Here is a 19891-nt window from a genome sequence, read left to right on the forward strand (position 1 = left end):
CGTTTGTTGCACATGTTGCAACAGTTGTGAAAACATACTGGGATACATTAAAGTTGGAAGTTAGATATATATAAATCAATAGGTTCGTTTGCTGAGAGAACAGTATCTAGTAAAAGTTAACTAAAGCGGTCAAAAATAAATCGTATATTAATAAAAAGCGTCGATAAAACAGTAGAACGTTCCAATGCATGCGTTACTCAAGAAGAAATGTATCATAGGTGAAAAATCTCCAATATAACCAGAAATGTGTTCCTTAATGAAACCAGAGACCCATTGAGTAATGTATTGTCAATAAGTAACTTTAGGCATTTGCTCGTAAACCTTCTGAATTGTTTCTCAATGATAGAGGATCTCAATAATTGTGGTGTTGGAATGTATGAATATTGAATAACGTCAGAGTGGCATATGTTCCGGTCCGTGTGTATATCACTGAACCCCTCTTAAACCGCTGAACCGATTTCTATGAAATTTTGTCTGCGCTTTTTAGTTGATCTCGAGCTGGGTAAGGTTTATAATTGAACTAGGTAGGCGGCGCTGTGAGAGGATTCTAAGGGACGATTTTTTAAAATTTTTATTATAAAATATAACCGTTGACAAAATATTTTGTGCCGGCTTCGTTGGCGCAGTGGTCAAGGTGACAGTACTGTTGTGATAATCGCGGGTTCGAATCTTGCTGGGGCATAGATGTAGTTTATGTTTATGATTGTATGTTGACAAGGAATAACCATCCCAGTTACGCCTGTAACCAGGCTGGATAAGACTGGATGTCCTCTGTAATGGTCTCTAAGTTGGTCACTGGTCAGCCGAGGGTCGTGGTTCGGAGCCCACGTTAAACTGTAGGTCCAGTCGAGATAAACCCTCGTTGGTAAAAAGGAAACTTTAAAATATTAAATATTGTCTTGTTATAGTTTTTTAGTTGTAATTTTGTTACAATTTACTTGTTTTAAAGAAACGGCATGTTGGGAAAGGACAATGTTTAATCGAATCAGCTATTAATATATTTTCTTGTAATTTAAAAACACTTACTCAGTTATTCTCATTATAAATGATATAAAAGTCATGTTCAGTAACGGATGTTAAGTTATAAAAACACCCCTCCGATCAGTTAATACATTCCTCACTTTTATTAACATACAGATCGAGATCCTCGTTGTCAAACATTCACTCACCCTAGATATTTACCTCTCGCACCACCACTCAGGTTACCAACCCTCGTGTTTCAATCACCCCGCATACATTTCGATCCGAAACGTCACAGCCACCCATCGCCGTCGTTTCGTGACGCTTCGTTGAACAACCTTTAAAAGCAGTCAGCGGTACCGGCTCGAAAACCAGTTTCGGCGACGACCCTTTCGTTCCCGATAAAGGCGACAGCGTCGTCCAGGCGCAGAGGGGTCACGGGATCTGCACTACTCTTTGACCTATTGAGTCTGTTGTTCAGTGGGGCACATACACGATTTACGGTAATGTAATAATGGCCTCGGGAGGCGCTACGAAAATTTGTAGTTGTTTGATGTCGGCCCTAATTGGTTCCGATACGGTGCTTTGTTCACGGGAGATTGGTCGAGTGGACTATCAATTATCTTAACTGTTTGTTGATATTGACGGGCTATTTATATTCGGAGGGTTGAATTATTTTTTATTCCTTTTAACAGCCATGAAGTGATATTAATTATTGTTCGTAGTAGGTTATAATTAGTGTTGGGAACTTTCTACTGAAATTAACTATCGATTGTTTAGTAATTGACTACTTCTTACTATCGACTGTTTCCAGTCGTTATTTTCGGTCCGACTGATTTTGTTACTATTTACTATCGACTGTTTCAGTCGTGTACTTTTAGTTACTATTTTCGGTTCAACTAGTTTCATTCGACTTGATCTTTAACGTTCTGGATCTGTCGTCCTTATAGTTTAATAACTTTTTTGGTAGTTGGCTTGTAAATAACAATATATTGTATATTAATATAGCAGCATTTTGGAAAGATAGTTTTTAAGATTGTTAATTTAATAGGATAAAAGAATTAAAATTATGAATGATAATTAGTAAAATACGTTTGTTAATAGACTGTTTTTCCATTACTCTTTCGATTTTTTGTTAAAAAATATTTCCGTTCAATAATAAATAAAGCATTTACTTTATTTAAAAAGGCTCTAGTAGTTATTGTGTAATCATTTTTAATTATGTCATGGATTAGGCTTTTTTTTCCTATGATCTAACTATATTTAGTATTCATGGTTATTGTACATCTTTAGTTTTTAGTTTTTGTTTGAGTTCTATTGTATTGCCTATATTCATTATAGTATATTATTCAAAAATAGCAATTAACATATTAGAATACGATAAAACATTTGTGGGGTATTATTCTATTCCATAGAAGAATTTCATTTGATTTTACAGATCCACAGAACATTCAAGTATTAAAGTAATTCTACTTCCTATAAAAGGAAAAAGATAGTTGCATGTTAATGAGATCCAGTAATTATTTTTTCCCTTTTCTTTTTTAAAGTTAGTACGTGAAGGAACATGTACATTTCCATCTCGATTATACTACGGTTGGAAAATATAGGCACATGTAAAATTAACTGCTCCAAGCAATTACTTCCATCATTTCCTTTCTCACAATTTATACAGGAAAGAATTCGTACATCCTCGTCTGATATCACGAATTGAAAAAAAAGACAGGCGAACCATGCATTTGACTGAAAGTCGCTAATTTTTTGACTATCGACTCTTTTGCAACTATTACTGTTTCGACTGTTTTCAGTCGATAGTTACTAACTCTAGTTATAATATACTAAACACCCATACCAACAATAAATATAGAGTGATTTTCTATAAGGGCGGGCTGATCATGTATGTCTGTGGACGCCATATTTTTTTGCCTGTTTAACTTCACGAGGTCAAAACAAAACACTTTCAATTTACTTTGAATTACTATTTGTTTTACGGAAGGAAGGCTTGTTAAACAGTGATACAAAACGACACTGAGGGCAAAACTAGGTAAAAACCTTTATCTTGACGACGTCTGTTTTTAGACATCTCATTCCTTTACACATTTTGCAGTTTAATCCGAAGCCAAAAGTCTCACAATATAACATATATACCTTAATAAAAGAACTGAGGCTGAAAATTGAAATAAAACAAAATTTACCCGTGTAGCTTTTACGTTGCGTATCTCTAGCACATCGTCTAACTTGGAAGAAACACATACTTTCTAATCGAAAACATCTTGGACTTAATGGACTAAACGAAATGTATTGACTTGTCAGATGCAAATCGAAGTTATTCTTAGATAACATGTACAAGGCTGTACAAATGTATACTTAGGCCCATTTGGTGATTATCGATTCTTCATACAAGGCCCCTAATGAAGTGATATAGCCTGATATACTTCTATAACGTTCAAAGAGTTCAAAAGTATACAGGATTCACCCCAATATACTTAGTTAAATGTGAGTGATAACAAATTAAGTGCTCAGACCGAAACTTTTACTACCATCCGATCTGATTAATGAACATATACATTTTTGAACAAGATTTAAAATCAGATGTTTTAAACATAAGATCACTTCATGAAGAAATACGATTATATACAAAATATAAGATTATTTAAAATGAAAATATCATCTACTGCTCAATAATCAACTCTCTATTATTTACATACTTTTTGAAGTAGGTAAAAGTGGGTTGCAGTGAATGTTCATACATAGATGATGTTCTGCATTTAATTTTAGTAAATTCAAATGATACAATACACTTTATTTCTGTTTTATTCTCTTTGATTTTATTATGTTACTACGACTAGATCTGTATTTTTACTATCACAGGAACCAAATAGTTCGAAAGGTTCTACTAAACTAGAGTACTTTGCCAGATCAACTGTCTACATTATCATGTTTTAATAGCTATTAAACTTAAGTCTGTATCTTTGTTTTTGTTATTTTGTTTCTTATTAGACTGGATGTTCTCTATTAGCTCTTTCATATCATCTTTTGTTCAAATTTTCACTTTATAATATTCATTTTGTTTTTATTTAATTTTATATAGCAATGAATTTTCTGAAATTTATTGTTGAAAACTTGTTTTTTTGTTTCAGATAATATCACTAAGATTGCGTGTAGAAGCAGTCAATCTACTAGTAGATTGTTATAGCAGATTGTCTACCATGATGACATTTTTGATATATTTATCGAGTTTTGTTTTGTTTGTTCTCTAACATAGAATTTTTTCTTAATACTGCTCCCTGAAAAATGGGAGCGTGTTTGCGTGTATTCTCTTATTTTTTTTCACTTTATAGGCGTTTATCGAGACAAATTGGTAGAATATATATCAATTATTTTCCCATATCTCTGACAAGGCGATACCGTGTTGAAAGAACAACACTGGTGGTTTGGCAGTGATTCAATTATCTATCCATTTTCTCATTTCATGCATCCATCTGAATAAGTGGTAATTGTATAGTAATTTTCCCATTTTAGGATCTTTCCAATTGCATATAAACGCCCGAAAACAGTTTATTCAACTGCAGAGCAGACTGAAAAATCTTTGAGAGTTTGATTTGGGGTTTCGTTCAATAAGTCTTTCTCAATTCATTGTTTTCGAACTTGCAGCTTTTAAATCGTTGGAACCAAAACTGACTTAAAATAATTGTATTTAACAGTAATTTATATTGATATTTCGCATTCTCACGAATATATGCTTTTAATAACATCACATTAAGGATATAAATAGAGAATATGACATTTAGGTAGGAATTTACATACAGTAGAACTAAGATTAGGTTAAATCAAGTTTGGTGTGTCTAATACGTGTAAAATAAATAGTTTTCTAATTAAATAACATGCACGACACTTTTACAAGTCGTTTCTCTTTCGGCATCCTGCTCCACCCAACGCGAAAGCAGTTCCGTTCAGTTGTGAGCGAATCCTAATCTGAAAATCTGACCCCAATTATGGTCTCAAGGTGGAACCGTCCATTAGAGACAGCGTCGTTTTTGGAAGAGACGTTTTGTTTATCGCCTCTCCCGCAGGGACGATTATTTACGTTCCTTCGGACGACGTACAAATGTAGAGGTTTCGTGTTTAGACTTTTACCTGGTGCGCCCGAGACCGACCTTCCAGTTGGTCGACCACGTCGACCAGTCGATGCTTTTGGACAAACAGCAAATAAAGCAAAAAAAAAACTGTTTGTTTTCTTACGTTTTTTTTTCTGGTCATCTTCCTTTTTGGTTAGGGTTGGGTTTTAGTGGAGTCGTGAAGAATTTATAATATTTGCATAGTATTTTGTTCGAGTTACACTTGGACCAGGTTTTTTATTTTAATGCTTTAAAGCTGTTAAGGATGGGATGGTCATTTTATGTGTCATGTGTTTTAGCAAACATACTTTTTTATATACAGGGGCTAGACAAAATAATGTGAACACCATGGAATATACTACATCTTGTTGCATGTTGACAAAACTGGTTCCGTGTAAATAATGAGACCTACATGTATTGTTCAGTTTATTACGCCAAGTCGTCTTTTATATTTCTCTTCACGCTAATAAAAAATTATTAAATTTTTTTAACTCGTTACATAAAATGCCATTCAAACCATGTCATCAATGTTGAAGTGTTAAATTGTTTTGTCAATACGTGTATAGAGCAACAGAGCTTTCGCATAGAAAACAATGAATTGGCTAAAATAATATCGCTATCAAACGATTTCGGCTTGTCACAGCGACAATGGGATTTTGAACGGATAAATAACATAATAAATTTAGTCGCTTGTAGCACGAAATCTGACGTTATCCGATCACGTTGATTTTAGTCACGAACCGCAGGCTCTTTGTTCTAATATGGAAATGAGCGTTTATTAGTACATTTTCGGACAGTTCGGGGCTTGCTCGATTATTCGGATCGAGGCAGGCGAGGTTTTGACACGAACATGATTTTCCTAGTTTAATAGAAAGCGCCGAACACGAAAATAAATCTGCAATGCATTTTTTATATTACACCTGTAATTATTTTGTACGATGAAAAAATATATTGAGCGGTATTCTTCGGCCTGACTAAGACCTTCGACAAAGTATCATGGTCTAATATTCAAGGTATTAATTTGGTATTCCTAGTGATTTTGTACACTTGATACACTCATATTTGGAAAACCGGATATTCCAACTCAAAGCCGGCGATTTTTTTTTATTGAACTAAAAGATTCACCCACTCTGGTGTTTCAGAACGTTCCCTACTTGTTCCAAGTACTATTCAATATCTACATGGCTAATATCGCTATAATTCAAATAGTAAAATTTACGATCATGTAGTATGAAATTTACGGATGACGCTGCCTTCTTTTCTCTAAGATCATCTTTTTTTATTATAATTCTCTTATCATTCCACAATCTGTCCAATAGTCAACAAGTATTTGATGAGATTTATGTTATACTAAGACCAATTCTGTGTCTATTATTAATTATTTAGCGAGTGCATTCACACTTTTTCAAAGTACCTCACACAGGAACCTTGGCTCACACTCGTTATGGTTTCCAGGGGGATATCGCGCTGAATTACGCTGTTACTGGAATAATGTGGGGCATCAACGATGGTACGTAGCACTTTATTTTGGAATCTCTGAAGGATAGCTATGCTGGATTTAGTAATAGTACTGTATGCTTCGATACCATACGTTCATATGGATTTAAGAATTGACTTGATGGTGTTTTATTATCCAAAGATAATTTAGATTTACGCCCTACGAACCAATATCAATATCTGGTTCAGTTTAAGCTCAAGTTGTTTGCGCTTCATTAGTACATGTTTCTTCCAAATTACACGCAATTCAGATGCATTCGGATATTTAACATTATCTGCTTGCGGGTGTTGATGGTTGTTAATATTTACCGGAGGACAAGTCTTTCAACTTTCAAATGCAGATGGGGCAGAAAATTTTTCAGTTTAACCTGAAGCCTAACCAAACCAAACCAAATTGATGCTCTGGAATAATATTTCTTTCTTCTATGATTACTATGTGTAGTTTCTCGAAAACCTTGGATATCACAGGTAACAGAGTTATAGGACGATCGGAGAAAACGACTTCTGATTTTTTCCCTGGTTTTCTGAATTTGAAGTACTTTTCTGAGATTCTTCTGGGAGAGAACTAGTGTTAGGAACAATCGACTGAAATCGACTATCGACTGTTCAGTAACTGACTACTTTTTACTATCGAATATTTCAGTCGCTATTTTTGGTTCGACTGTTTTTACTAGTAACTGTTTTCAGTAGTTTTCATGTAGCTATTTTCGGTCGGACTGATTTTATTACTCTTTACTATCGACTGTTTCAGTCGTTTACTTTTAGTTACTATTTTCGGTTCTACTAGTTCATTCGACTGATTTTTAACGTTCTCGCCTTCAGTCCCATCCGCAACCTATATACTACCGCTACCTATAATACGATATGCGGGAAATCCACATTTTTAGATCCTAGATTTAAGAAAGCAGGATTGCAAATAATGCTGAGGCGATACAAAAAGTTACCACAAAAGATATTTTGATAAAAAAATGGCTAGAATGAAAGAATAATTACTCCAAGTACTGCAGCAACTTTACAGATTTAGTAGTATTTGGAAATTCCATTTACTATTTCTATTTCCAGGGCGTTTAGAAAACCCATTGGATTTTTGGCAAACCCATAAAATGAAACTACCTGAATTATATCAGTTACACGTAAAATATTCCTCTATACCCACAACACCTATCCCCTGGGAACGGGTTTTTTCAAAATCTGGGCAAATAATTAACTATCGAAGAAATCGCCTCTCGGGAGAAAAGTTGAACATGATAATATTCGCAGTAATTTAAAAATATTTCCGTTCAAAAAGAAATAAAACTTTTATTTAAAAAGGGTCTGGTAGTTATTGTACGATCATTTTTAGGTTCATCATGGATTACATTTTTCAATGATTAGGTATACGTTTACATTTTATTTAGTAGTTATGGTTATTGAAAATCTTTAGTTTTTAGGTTTTATTTAAGTTCTATTGTACTATTTATATTTATTATGTTATTTAAAAATAGCAATTAATATATTAAAACACGATAAAATATTTGTGGTGTTATTATTCCATTCCTTTTTATACATCCACAGAACATTCAGTATAAAAGTAATCCTACTTCCTTTATATACATTGGAGAATATAAAGACATTTATAATTAACTGCTCCAAGCATTTATCTCCGTCCTTTCCTATCTCACATTTTATACAGACAAGAATATGTACATCTTCGTCTGACATCACGAATGGAAAAAAACAGTCGAACCGTGCATTTGACTGAAAATAGTAATACTATTTTCTGTTGCTATTTTTTTTGACTCTCAACTGTTTCGACTGTTTTCAATCGATAGTTCCCAAAGCTAGTTAAAAAATCTATTGGAAAAATATTGGGTTTCTGCTTATTGACTTTAATTTAAGACTCAATTTCTATAATGTAAAATTTTTAAATAAATTTTTTTATTAAACTTCTATGGGCTCATAGAAGAATAATTGAAGAAAGAAAAGAAACCGTCGTATATCGAAAGGTGATAGAAACTAATTAGAAAACAACGCGGCACGTTCAAAATGTAAATAAACCAGTCCATTTAAATCAGACGTAAATGAGTAATCTAATCCTATTCGCTTTTAATTCAGAACATCGTTCATTAATAAATTTTTATAAGCCATCACATTACCATAATGGAAGCATTAAAATACATTAGTTTCCAGGGCCGTCTTGAACCTGTCCCAGACGAATTACGACTTTCGCAATCGATCGAAACGGGACGAAAACAACTGAAAAAAAAACAAAAGAAGAAGGGAAAGAAGACAATAATTGCTTCGCGTTGTTTTTCGTTTTATTTCTGTTTGTCCTCCGCTGAATTTAAAGTTGTTGAAAAGTTATTTGAAATACGTGTTTTGATCATTCCGTTGCTCCCACGACTTGTTAATGGTGTTTTGGCGAACAGATCGAATGTTTATTTTTTTTATTTAAATTTTATTTCATAGTTTTTCTGCGTATTTGTTTATTCTTTATGTATAGGGATGGAAACGCATTTTTACTTTATTTAGAGTACTTTATTTTAAGGGATCGTATTCTAATACTAGGGTAGTTTAGACTTTTCGAATAAAAGGTGCTTTTTTTTCCGGTAAAAAAGCATTTTATTTCTCAACATAACCTCTCAGTACATTTTGTGGTGTTTTAATTCCTTCTAAATAGTAGGTTTTCTCAAGGCACTCAAAATAGGCGTTTGTTGCGATGATGTCCCCTTATCACCCAGCTATTTCTTCAGGTTAGGAAACAGAACATAGTCGCAGGAGACTAAATCTGGAGATTGTTCCGGATGGGGTAGCAGTTTGTAGCTTAATTTATGGATTTTACCATGGTAACTACGCTCATATATTGTATTGGTGGAACATTACTCCTTTCTTCGCCATTTCTGGTCTTTTTTGCTTCAAATCACTATCAAATCTGCCAATCACCTTTGAATAGGTTTTTGAAAAGCTCATGCGGTATTGAAATATTCCTGTAAAATGTGATGTGCCCGCTCAGTTAAGCCTATAGCCTCAGCCACCTCATGTACTTTCATTTTCCGATCATCCAATATCATTCCATGACAATTTCTGGCGTGACGACCTTTTTTGGGCGACCTGAATGTTCGGCGTCATTTGTGCGGTTATGACCACAATGGAGCTCAGTAAATCACTTCTTAATTACTGAAATTAATGGCGCAGAGGCTCCATAATATTTATCAAGCCTTTCTTTTGTCTCGGTGATGTTTTTTTTGTAATAAATGTTTAATTAACAAAAACTTTTTTTTTAAATATTTTTTCTTAAAATTCGAGGGATTGAGTGCCGTCAATGACTGTCAAACACAAATTACATGACGTAACAAAGCTCAAAATCTCACATTAGTCCATTAAAAGCCGTGATGCATTTGGTTTGATTTAAAATTAATGAAGTATGCATAGCGTAATATATATGTTTATTTGTTTCCTATAATAGTGTAAATGGGCGTAAATAATAATCAAAATCAATATAAATTACCACAATCAAGCAAGAAAATTTATCAGCTTGTTTAATTTAATTTCCAAAAATCCTATATATGTTATCGGAAATTTGATTTCAAAGTAATCACAAAAACTAAGCTTAAATAAAAGCAAAATAAAATATTGCTATTTCGCTTCTACCTGCGATATCAAAATTACAGCCTAGAGACTGTAAAATACAGCTTAACAGCTCCAAATCCGTTCATGCTACTTTTACGTTGCGGCGAAATGACAAAAACCTAATTGTATCACTTGACGGATTCCCGATTCCTCAAGCAGAATCAGCTATATACCGCGACATCCATCTCGATGGTATCTTAAATTGGAAACATCATGTTAGACAAAAAGCAGATCAGATTAGACTCAAAGTCAAGCAACTGTACTGGTTAGTCGGAAAATACTCTCAACTAGACCTAAAATCAAAGAGATTGGTTTATCAGTCAATGATAAAGCCAATTTGGACCTGTGGGATGAAAATATGGGGTAGCACTAAACATCAAATCAACTATTAATCCATCGCAGCAGAAACAAAGTTCTACAACTAATTACCAATGCTTATCGCTACGTGATCAACGAAAGAACAAATGGATTTAAGAAGTGATCCAAGATTTCGCGTTTAAACATTAAATAAGGTTGCTAACTCACAGCAACGTTTCAATCAGAAGATTGAAGCGAACTAAACCACACGAACTTGTATAGTGTATAAGTGTTTTTCTTAACTTTAGCTTAAGTAGTTTAGTTTTATTTTAAGATGGCAAATAATGACGTATTAATCCCGTACTCGCCTTGCTTGTGTATTAATACAAGTACAACAGAATAGTAGTAATAAAATAATTTATAAATTAAGATTGTACTAAGCATATCGAATGTAAGATGTAATTAATTAAAACATATTAAGTTGGATAAGCAATTTTTTACTTTAACATTTATTATAAGACAGAGTAAAACGACAAAAAGCTAATGCGTTTTTTCTTTTGTTCCAGGTGAATATTTGTCCGCAGAGAGTGAGTATCTGACGTAGAACGATTAGCTTTATGTAAATTGGACGCAGGACGCTGACTTGACCGACGCGTTCCGTGTGGGAAACACAGTTCCTCTTCGGTTCTCAGGTAAAGCAAAGTTCGACTTTCAACCGCTCAATTAGGAGCCGTAATATTTTTTTGTTCTCTACCAGTTTTTTTGATGACGCGTTTGGTGTTTCGAATAATAGCCGGCTTAACACAATGCGTAATCTCTTTGTAAAAATGTAAAGAAAATTTACAAATTCATTCGTGTTCGGTTATTCGGCGAATACTCAAATGAAATATCTTCTGTTATTATGTTTTATTCACCAGAATTGGTAAATAAATATAGCAGTATACAATATTTTAGTAATTGTTTGAATCACTGTCAGTCTCTGTTCTCAATACCTAACTTTTCTTTCTAATTTATGTCAAACTGGAGAATAATATTGAATGAAGTCTAACTATTTTGCAGACAGAACGTATTCTGGTTGATTGAACTGTTCAGTTGCTTTCAATGCTTGGAATATAATGAATTTTAAAAGTTTTAATCTGTAGCTACCTTTGTTCAGAATTTATTTTAGGTTTGAAGCTGAATACAATAATTAAATTACTATATGTACTAAGTTTTTGAGTAATTTGTTCTATTTTAATACGCTTTTTATAATTATCCTCCTATCAATGTAGTTTTCTAAAAGGCCTCTTCGTGTGTTGTAAATCGTGCTTTTGAGATGTGAGAAGAGATTTTATAATGTTATGTTTACTAGTTCTTAGTGGAGATTTTGTGTGATTCAGTATTTAATTCAGATGATTTAAATATCTATATTGAAGCTTTTTAAGATTGAAAATAAAATTCTGATTAATAAATATTTAATATAAACATGAATATCAACTGAGGAATTAGTGATTCATTTTATTTATCATAACTCGTTAACATATATATCTCAATATTTAAAATATCAAGGATGTTCTGACTTGGCCTGCGTAGAGACATGATACGACAATTGCTCTTGTTATTTCTATGCCAATAATGGAGAAACAGATATTGTTGATTGGTATTGGATTGATTGTTTTTCAAAATATTTTTTATGAAAATTGCACTTTTCCATGCGTTGGAATCAATTTTCACGTAGCACTTCTTGCCACTCTGAGGTAATTCCAAAACATGCGATTCTCCAACGTATTCGCCGCTTCTTCGAGTCTCGAAGTAAAAAAGAAGTTATCAATTCGGGCTACCTTCATGGAATTGGTGTTGGATCGGACATCAGTCACACTTCAATTCGTTACAGTACCAATTACTTACAGTGCTGTATGATTGGCCTTTATTATTGTATAAATAATTAAGTTCATCGTTACATTGTTGCGACTCTTCAAATTACCAAATGTTCCGAAGAATCTCAATCGACCACACTTAGCAGCACCAAGGCCAGAAATATAATTAGCAACCCTCGTACAGTACGTTAACATTCTGATCAACAAGGAGTAAAAACATTTTCTGTATAAAAACAAACCAATTAGCAGTCGGAATTCTTATTAATCAATGCCGTTGAAAAACATTATCTTCCTCAAATACAGACGTTAATTACACACTGCAGCATTTGAATACAATTAAAGCCATTAAAAATAATCTAAATTCATATCGCCGCAGAATAAGTGGCCGATTCTCGGAAGTCGGGTTAATAGTCCGATTTTTTTTATCTCGGCAATATCTGCCCCACTTCAGAATCTTAAACCTGGATCGGAGAGTATTTTTGGCAACAGATGAAAAGAGATTATACTCAGACGCATCTTAAGTATCCTGCGCTCGTTGACAGTGATGAATGAAATATAATCGTAAACACTCGAAAGGCTTTCGTTTGGAGACAGATATCGTTTTATTTGAGTTTGTGGATGCGTGTGTGTTTGTGTGTTTTTTTACTGTGCGCAGCAGGATGTTGATTCATTATGTTGATATATTTCGAGATATATAATTTGAGGTTTTTAGGTCTTCATTTGTCGGTTTGAAATGACTAAATGTAACTAATTATCTTTGAGTAACTTTTAAAATGTGCTACTTGTTTTTTTATTAATAATCTGATTAATGTTTGGTGACATTTTTAGTCTATTTCGTTGAAGGTTTATTAATAAAATGCTTAATAGGATTTTTGAATTTAATTTTATTGATTCTTATTGGTAACAAAAATATTTATTCAAGAAATAATATTTGCAACTTCGAGAACAAAAATATTCGTTGAAAAATGTTTCTGTTCATTTATTTATTGAATGACTAAAACTTTTAATCATCAAAGATCAAGGATATTGATTTATCAGTTTTTCATAAATATTATAAAACCTATTTGTTCTTATGGGGTGCAAATATACGGTTGATAAGTAATCTATCACTACCAAAATAAAATTATTCCAATGTTTATCGCTACATATCGAACCTTTAACGAAGATCACGAAATCAAATGGATCTAACATACAAAGTTATTTAAGATTTCGCCTTAGAACATGAAATAAGGTTACTAAATCGTAGCTACTGGACAATACGGAGGAAGTTCGAAAACTGAAGCAAACTAGACCACCCGAACTTGTATAGTGTATTAATGTCACTCTTGACTTTAGCTTAAGTAGTTTAATTTTATTTGAGTTTCGTAAATATATCTGATGTATATATCCCACACTCGTCTTATTTGTGACTTGTTGTAATGGAAACAGAACAATAGTAATAAATTAATTTGTAAATGAAGATTGTACTAATTAGGAGTAGGACTGTGTTATGAAACAATCCGGCAAAATTCATATATTTATGTCGCAAACCGGATTTTGTCCACTCAAAACATTCAAAGTCTCCAGCACATTCAGACGAACAGCAGAAAAGACAATTAGACAGACGGTGGTGGCCCCGAGGGAACTCAGAACCGGTTTTCACGAAGGTAGACCGAGGCAGTCATCGTTTTCCTTTTTTTTTAAATCCTGTCGTCTGAGGACCGACCACGAGAAGGCCGAGTAAATCTTTTGTGCCTCTGGCGTTCGTTCTTCTCGGTCTCACGCTTTGCACGAGCTTTGTTCCTCCATCTTTCCTTGTTTTTTTCCTTCGTGCCTATTTGTTCGTTCCTTCCTGTGGCAGTAATGAGGTTTTTTTTGTAATTGTGGTTGCGTGTGGAGCGTTTGAAGCATAGATAACGTACAGTCATTAATAATAATAATAGTAATAACGGTAGTAATTTGATAGCAATCGATAAAACGTCTATATTATGTCGTTGTCTCGATTCATTGATGTCTTTCATTAGTTTTGAAACTATATTCATGTTAAATCTCATTTATTAGACTTTTTTTGGTGAGAAACATGACATGATTTTAGTCGCAATTTTTATAGCATTACAAATTAAAATCGTAACTTGATCAAATAACCGCCCTTTTTTAAAATGCTACGTATCAACATTTCCCTATTTTTGGAAATTTATAATTAATGTCATATTGTGGTAAAGGGTTGGGGATAATAATAAAAAACTGATATTAAAATAGTTTCAGTATCTGAAACTACAGAATATTGAGATAAATTGCTTTTAAAAAAGTTGATTAAAACATACTTTTTTGTATTCCTGTGTTTTGTAGCCTATAGAACATGAATTTCTCTTTTTTTATGTACTGTAAATATATGTAAGTTCTTCAGATGTGATCATATATTTACGTATTATGACTAAGGCAGGTATTCTAATATGGTTCAAAGTTTAACTCTTTAAGAATATATGAATCATGTTTTTAAAAATGTAATTGTGCGGTAATTTACGGCTGTTAAAAAGAAACGAGACATTTTAACAATTTTTTACACTTCTTAAATTGTTTTTAAGGTAGTAAACATTTTCTTATAATTTTACTTTAATACGATAGACGAATGTATGGAAAAGGCTCACAACTAATTTTAACTAAGTAGCAGAACTTGATATATCAACCATTTCGAAAAATGTAGTTTCTAGAAGTTAAATTTTAAAAAATACCCTCTTAATCAACTGTGTATTTTGGATGTACCATATCATGAGGAATTATAATAATGGGTTGTGGAAGTTTTTAACAATATTTTAGTAAATCAGAACTCAGGATAATTAATGAATTATGATCAAAGCAGCCTATAGATTTTTTTCTGAATTCCAGGTACGCCGTGCTTGAATAAGACATTTTCCAGCGTTTTTTTTAAATTAAATGTATTCAATTGTTTAAATATCCAATTCAGGTTCATTATGTCGTTATATCCCCGTTTGTTTCATCATGGACAGGTAATTAGTGAGTCGTTCACGAATGCAATATCTATAGTGTATAATTTATTTAAATTAAATTCCATTTTAAATGCGCTTTGTATTAATGAAATTGCCGCTAATATTATATCGCAAACATTTTTTCCATTACGACTACTGATGTAATAACACAATTATCAGTTGATTGCACGCGAAATAAAATAATCCATCCATTTTGTAATGGATTAAATTGATACAGCTTAAATTTCTACACATTTAAGCATCATGAATATTTCGAAAGCATCACCAGAGAAAATAATAATTCGAATATATCTATAATTTATTAAATTAAACATCATAATTATAATTTCAAATGGCCAATTTTAATATTGATTTATGCTTGATCCTCCTGAATATTACGATATATCTTTTATGGTTGCAGTTTTGCATAAATTTACTGTTATGGTTAATTGATTTTCGTGTTGTTTTATTTAATGGTTTTATATGTAAATTAATATAATGTATAATAGGGAACGTTTTTCACTTTTTATTTTTTTTAAATCTTGTTTCCTCGTTTTACATTTTCCTAATTTCATCAATCATTCGTTATAATATAGATGTTTTAACATATAATTGGAATATAATATGTTTATTTCGAAGTAAATTATAATAATATCTCAAATATTTATAACCTCGTTAACATTTTAATGACATTTGTCTAGGAATTGTATATAAATATTTGGAAATATTGCCTTGTTTTGACATTGCGAATTACTGTGATTTATAAGTGAGCAGCATTAAACATAATTTACGATTTTGAGCTCTCTAATATTACAGTTGCACTCTTGTATATTTGAATATTCATATACTGAATAAACAGTGTGAATTAATTTGTTTTTATAAATATATTCAAGGGCGTCATTATTATTCAAGAAGTGTCTTATTATATGGTATTTATCGATATACGTGATACTTCCAAGTGACAATGTCTAGTAAATAAAATGGAATCATTTTTTGAGCGTCTTCAAGTAGGTTTTCACAGTTTTTATTTACAATATGTATTTGTCAGGTTAGAAAAAAAATTTGTCCCATTAATGCAAAGAAAAACGGTTTTTACATATGTTATACGAAATTTTCTCTACTTGCATTTTGTATATAAATGTTTTTATCGCGAATTGAGATTGAGAACCGGCTTTTAGGTGCCATTTTTCCAATATGGCGGCGCTAGCGGCAATGATACGAGGTGAAAAAGTTGAAATTCGAAAAAATCAAAATCTATTAAATTACCCAATTTCAAAATTCCTGGAAAACGAAATTTTACAATTATTTGAATTTTGGATGAGTCGGTGTCAAAACTTTCCTGTATTGTTTCCTTTTCCTCCTTTTTTTATTATCTCTTCGTGCTGACGACCACATTCCCCTATTTATTCAATATTTCACGATACTGCTCTGATAACGCTGAATTCGCTTCGAAGACATTCGATGCTCTTCCCCCTTTTTTGGGATGTTTTCTTGTCCGACTTGTTCCTACGTTTTTAATAGATTTAGTCTCTCTGGTCGCTAGTTTTCCGCCAAGCTTGAATCCCTTACCTCCCCTTATACCCATTTCCAATCGAAAAAGGAAATGCGGCCGTTTGTCGATACACAAAGGGCTTCAAGTATATGTGGAACAGTGGTTGGGAATACGGTAATAAGAATAAAAACTTTATTGATTTTTATATTTCGATTTTAAATATATATGTTGGACGACAACTTGGATTTTGTTTGTATCTTTGTCTTTTAATATGATGTCATGGTCTTTATATTATTATCATTTTTTGTTATAATGCAATTTTTGATGTATCGTCAAACAAATGCGGGGTCGGCCTTTGTCTTATTCAGACCGTTTCTTTTATTTAATAATACCAACCTGTTTCTTCCATTTTCCGAGTCCATCGATTCTTTCCTAGTCTATACCACACATACAGTATCATACTCATTAGAAAAGCTTGTGATTACTTATCACCATTTGTTCACGATGTTATGTTTTTGGATTATCGTACATGTTTTAGTTTTCATCACTAGTTTATGATATATTTCAGAAATGACTCGATCTATCATATTTTTCGCGCAAAACGCCTTTGACTCTTATAAATTGAGCTTCTTTTGGTAGCCAGTTTCATATAGGTCATTTTGCAGCAGAATTACATACAGCAAAACCAGTCAAAGAAGTGTTGAAATCACTTAGACGGGACGTTCTGTCGCACCCGTCATACTCCCTCTGTACCTGGTTCTATTCGACTACTCCCAAGTTAAAAAATAACTCGATAAATGGTTTAGTTCAAAGGAGAAACTGCTCTTTTGGAATACCTTCCATAAGTTGCTTGAGAGATAGGCAAAACGTATAGTATCAAATATTCCTGTTATATGTCCTAAGTGTTGTCTTTTTATTCATTCATGCAAATTCCCCATCATAGCTATTATTATTTTGCTCGATTTATCGATATTTTACCCCAGTGGACCGGGGGGTTTCGGTGATGTTTTATTTATCGGTGCTCTTCGTCCCCTCGCAGCCATATCGTTCCTTCTATTGAGTCGGTCGGGTGATAAATTAAATAACGGATAAAAGGACGTAGAGGGCTCGAGTCGGGGCCTCAAAATGGCACATAAAAGAATCAGCCGGCGGCCCTTTTCGAACAGGGACGCGACGAAACAGCGTCAATCTCCGTTCTCTCTGTGCTTGATTTGATTTTTGAAAGTACAAAGTACCGCGTATAAGGGGACGTCTCCTTTTTTACATGAGCGGTTAATTTGGTTTGAGTTTCATTTTTATTGCTTGGGAATACGTTATCGTTCACTGAGCCGTGTGACGGAAAGAAAGATAATGTCTTATATATTATAATAAACGTTTTCATGTTCACGAGGCATTGTGTTCAAATCATCACGAATAGTATTGTGTTAAGATCCATATTAAGTAGCATTTCACTTTTTTTATGCAAAATTTTACCAGTTTAATGCTAGAAAAAAATGAAGGATTCTATGAGAAAATAATGCGTCTTCAGTATTAAACAAGGTTTCAAACTTTGTACAAATGTAATCGGAATATTGATTTTACCGCAGCAACTGTGAACAGAGGAATTGAATTTAGAAAGCCTGAATCAATTGGTGATACTGGGATCACTGACCTCCAATAACGAGCTCTTCAAATGTCAATATATTTAGTAAACCGATAAATTATCAATTCAGCATCGTGGAAAATGATAAGATATTTCAAGATGTTCTCTACAACGTATGCTCGCTTTGTATGTGCATCACGCAAGTTGCCAAAGTTCATTTGACGTAAAACCTGAAGCCTGATAAGCATACAATATGAAGAGGGATCTTTAATTGGGTTATTGCATATCAACAAATGTATAGATTTCGGATAAAATCGCCCTATAACTGGTGAACTTTATTTAAACCCTACTGGTTTTATTGATGGTCAAAAAATTGCCTCATTAGGGTTCACATAACTCAAATCTGATTGTTCATCCACAATGTGTCATTCATTCTATACATCATTAGATTTTGCTTGCTTGGACTTACCATAATTAGTCTCCTAGATAAACTGATTTACATTTCTTTTTAGGGTCTTATTTGAAACCAAAGACTTATTTCAGCAAACTCGCAACCATCCCCGTATTGAAGTATGAGATTCATCTCTCTATTTAAGCAAATGGTTTATGGACATTTTCGATAAAAAGTGTGTATGTGCTAGGAAACACATCGAGACTTCCGGAAAATACAAAGGGTACTTTAACCATTGTTTTCATTGATTTCAGTCTTAACCTGAGTCTTTGCCAGAGTCATGCAATATTCGTTATTAGTTTAATTTCTCAAGATAGCTGACAATCAAATATGCATATAACTCCTCAATCGACTTTTGAGTTTTTGATTGCTTCAGATGGCTTTCACTGGGTCTTTCTCAGTTGATGATGTTTTTTATTCACATATCCATACCTGAAATCCTTTTTATTTCAATCTAATAGCTCCAAGCAGCTAAAGCATCTCTGAATCACTGAACCGTAAGCTCCTACCCAAATTTTAGTAGACTAGGTTAGTTCACAATAACTTCAGTCCGCCTTTGGTGGTTTTGCACCCTGTACTGTGACGATTATGTCAGGGAATCCACCGAATCACTTCGAATTACAGGTTGGATATTCCTAGAAAACACCAACATCACGAGAGCGGACACTCGGCAATAAAATACGGTACAGCACTTCAATTCTAACAGTACCAACATAATTGTAATTATAATAATCCGTGATATTGGTTTAATTCTTATTCGATTATCATTTTATGAGGTATTATGTATCAAAATATTCAATATCATCATTGATTCATAAATAATGATTGATTGTACAACGTTACCTACAAATAGCATATGCCCACCTTATATTCTTATATCCAATTTTATCAGAAATAACGAGCTGATATTTATTGATATCTTCTTTTAATAGCGGTGAATTGTTGTATCATATATCATCCAAAAATACTTTTTTTCTCTTGAATAAAATATACTTTGATCTTTTAATGATCAAGAAAGACCTACATACATCAACTGTGTCAGCTTTTAAAATCCTTTGAAAAATAT

The 19891-nt window shown here is 33.0% G+C and overlaps 1 protein-coding gene across 8 annotated transcripts in view; it reads left to right on the forward strand.

The window, feature by feature from the left end:
• LOC143200829 (uncharacterized) overlaps positions 1-19891 on the forward strand; it is a 205005-nt gene that overhangs the window by 20975 nt on the left and 164139 nt on the right. For 5 of the 8 annotated variants that reach the window (XM_076411547.1, XM_076411548.1, XM_076411549.1 and 2 more), the window contains exon 2: positions 11045-11065. The exons of the other annotated variants lie outside the window; for them this stretch is intronic. The gene's annotated coding sequence lies outside the window, so the exon portion shown is untranslated. The remainder of the gene's footprint in view (positions 1-11044; positions 11066-19891) is intronic. 8 annotated transcript variants of the gene reach the window in all.

This window comes from Rhynchophorus ferrugineus, unplaced genomic scaffold (genome assembly GCF_030347505.1).
Source record: "Rhynchophorus ferrugineus isolate W39M unplaced genomic scaffold, kcgeb_rfMv2 rfM8, whole genome shotgun sequence".
Classification (NCBI taxonomy): Eukaryota; Metazoa; Arthropoda; class Insecta; order Coleoptera; family Curculionidae; genus Rhynchophorus; species Rhynchophorus ferrugineus.